Genomic DNA, 3675 nt, shown 5'->3' on the forward strand with positions numbered 1-3675 from the left:
GAGATGAAGAATATGCTTCAGCAACTCCTACAAAGTCAAGCTAATGGAGCCATGGAAACAAGTAAGAAGCTCACAGAGATGAATAACAAGGTGGACTGCACATACAGTGACCTTAATATCAAGATTGAAGCTTTAACTTGCAGAATGCTTCTCCTAGAGAGCAAGAGTGAATCTTCTTCTTCTTCTAGACAACTCCATGGGACAGAAATTAAAAATCTAAAGGAGTTTGCCACTGCCCAAGCTATCTCTCTCAAAGAAATATCTTCAAAGCTCCCTGAGGAAAGTGACAGCCAAGATGGGGAAGATTTTCTCCAACCAGAGGTGCAGAATGAGAAGAAAACTGAGTTTGGGACACCACTCGACCATACACTCGACCATGCACACGGTCGAGTGCCTGGTCGAGTGCTTGATTGAGTCATTGCTCAAGAATCTAGCAAGCCGGTTCAGTTCATTCCTCCTCCCTATCAGCCACCTTTGCCATTTCCAGGACGGTTTAAAGAGCAAATGCTGAAAAAGTACAAGGCTTTTATTGATAAGCAAGCATTGATGGTCTTGAGTCATGAACTTTTTTTACAAGATGTTGAAATAAATGAGAAGCCACAAGTTAAAGAGCTTGAGCAGAAGAAGCCAACTATTGATGGGCAGACCTTCAGGATTGAAGAGAAAGGTCATGAAACTGAGTCTGGAATCTTTAAGGGTGTGAATGGGGTAGAAACAGAGATTTTAGGTCACTCGGCCTACCACTCGACCTACCACTCGACCGAGCAACTTAAGTCACTCGACCGAGTTGTACCAAGTCACCCAAAATGCCCAGACTTCATCCCCAAGCTTCACCAACAACAAGAGCCAAGAAACCCCTTCTCTGATGGTTTGTCTGAGCTTCAAACTATCAACATTCTACATGATTCAGTGAGGGAATTAACAAGTAAGGATGAGGAGATAAGTGGACAAATCAAGAAGCTTCATGGTAAAGTTAGAAGTTCTTCTCCAAAGAAAGCAAGGCAAGGTCTGAGTATTATCAGCAGACACAACTCTTTTAGCATTGACCCAGGAATAAGAGGAGCACTACAATCTTTGGGAACAAAGGGGACTTCATCACCTCTATATCACCCTTCCAAAGCATAAGAAGTATGCAAAGTCAAGCTTAGAGACTTTAAACAAGCTCACTTGGGAGGAAGTCCCAAAGGTATCCATGTACATATTGGTTTAAGTTTCTTGTTATTTTGATCTTGTTTTCTTTTGTGTTATGGTTGATCAGGTAGCATGAAGGTCCTTTAGGCACTTGGTGATATTCCAAAAATGAATCCCACCCTCAACCCATCCCAAGTAATACTCCAACTCTATCTTTGTATATACCATTGCATTTCTTGATTTTGTGTTGCTTCTTGATTCTTGAATCCTCTTTCAAATTTCTCTTACACAGGGGACTGTGTAATTTAAGTTTGGGGGAGGGTTTGAGATAGCATTTGACATTGTTTTCTGTTTTCTTATTTCAAATTTTTAGCATAATCATGTTAATACTTGCATTGCATCTAAGGCATAGAAAAACCCTAAAAAATTGAAATTTTTGCAAAAATCTTTTAAAAAAAAAGAGTGTTCATGTAGTTTGCATTGCATATTAGGATCTTGTTTAGCATGTTTCATATAGGACTGTTTAATATTTGCATTAGGGATCTATGATGAGTTTTGGCTTGTTAGCTTGTTTAATTCACTAAACTAGGATCAATGCCCAAGTTAATAGTACTTTGATGCTAGTTGAGTAGTTAGAAGCATAAGATTGAACCAAGCCTTGAATTCCTGCATTGCATTTGGTCTAAATTGAAGCATGTTGTGATTTGATGCCATTTCCTACTTATAAGAACCTAATATTGACTTTCAATTATCAACTTGTGCATTGCTTTAAACTCATGGATACCATATACATGTTTGGATCATCTTTTTCCTTTTACCACTCTTGTTGATCCAAGTAGTTGATTTCCTCATTAAGAATCAGTTTCCCTACCCTTAACCTATCCTTCTTTCAAGCTAAATTTATTCTTGAGTGTGTAAGGCCTATTTTGGGATTGAGCTTGGTAGAATGTGTTAGGTTTGAACTGACAAGAGTAAGACCTTGTGTAGTTCTAGTTTGCATTTTCCAATCTAGATAGGACTAGGTGGATCACTTTTTGGGTTTGGGACTTGGCTGTTTTGAAAGGAAAAGAGAAAAAAGAGAAAGAAAAAGGTAGAGTCTTTAAAAGGGGAATGTGTAAAATCAAAGTCTAGTGAAAGAATGGGAAGTATAATATTGTTGAAGTTGGTTCTAGTTAAAGAAAAGAAAGAAAGAAAAAAAAGAGTATAGCAAAATGCTTTTATGTCATAAGAATAAGAAGAAAAGAGAACCATTGCAATAAGAAAGAATCCCCCATTTCACTAGAAAGATCAAATAAGAAACCTCTCCTAAGACTTTAAAATCAAAAGAGAAAAGGGTGAAAGAGAAGTGAAGAAGAAAAAGGGTAGAACTAGGACAATTTGGGTTTAGATTGATAGGATAAATACTTTAGGTGCCTTTGGGTAGACAAGGTTTTGTTCTTGTATGTGTCTAAGTGTTCTTACCTTTAGCATTCTTCTAAAGTTCAATCCATTTTTTATGAGAGAACCTTGATATTGATAAGCCCCACTCTAAAAAGAGACCATCATTGTCTCTAAAACCTTTTCCTACCAAACCAAATGAGTTTAAGCATTGCATAAATTGATTCATATTCTTGATTAATGAATGTTAAAGGAAATGGTTGATTTGAATGCATGTGGACATCTAAGGCTCAAAGCAGTAAAGGTTGTGATAGGCTTGTCTAAAATCTTTAAGTACAGCTCATTCACCTTGCATCATAGTACTAGTAACTTGGACATTGATTCTAGCTAGTTTATTAACAAGCTTTAGGCTTTGATATCCCATTTTCAAACCTCACTTTCCTCTCTTGTCTTGTTTGTTTGTTTGAGGGCAAGCAAAGACTATGTTTGGGGGTGTTGATGTCACTATATTTTACCATATTTATGGCCTTTTTTAGTTCATGTTTTGCATCATATAGAAGTCATTCCTTAGGTTTTATAGCCATTTATGTCCAAATATGCACTTAGGATGTTTAGAAGCATGCATTATATACATTTGTGCATTTGGAGTATTATTAGGTGTTATGGAGCTCTAAAAGGGTAAGGAAGGACTTGCTGTTATTTCTGGAGCTAAAAAAGAGGATTGGAAGTATCAGGAAGGGAAAAGAAGGCACTCGACCATACCACTCGAGCAGGCACACGGTCGAGTAAATGGTCGGGTTCATAACAAGCTCCTCAAAGATCGATCCGAATGTAAATTTGACGTTGCGATTCAGCTTCAGCGTCCTTCATGATTTGTAGGAAAGTGAGTTATCTTTCCAATGCCGGTGTTTGCAAGGCAATCGGAGCTGTCGTTCAAGAGTTATACCTGTTTTACTGAACCGATATCATACCAAATCGAAGACTGGAGTTACTTGACGGACCAACCACTCGACCATGCACTCGACCGAGCATGGTCGAGCACTTGCAGCTAACTCTCTATTTTGTCCTCTAGCTAACTAGGGCTTCCCCCTCTTTATTATATACATGTGCTGGCACTTGTGGCCGAAAAGGAGAGACCCTGTAGACACCTCATAACCTAGTTTTTGC

Source organism: Camelina sativa, chromosome 5 (genome assembly GCF_000633955.1).
Source record: "Camelina sativa cultivar DH55 chromosome 5, Cs, whole genome shotgun sequence".
Classification (NCBI taxonomy): Eukaryota; Viridiplantae; Streptophyta; class Magnoliopsida; order Brassicales; family Brassicaceae; genus Camelina; species Camelina sativa.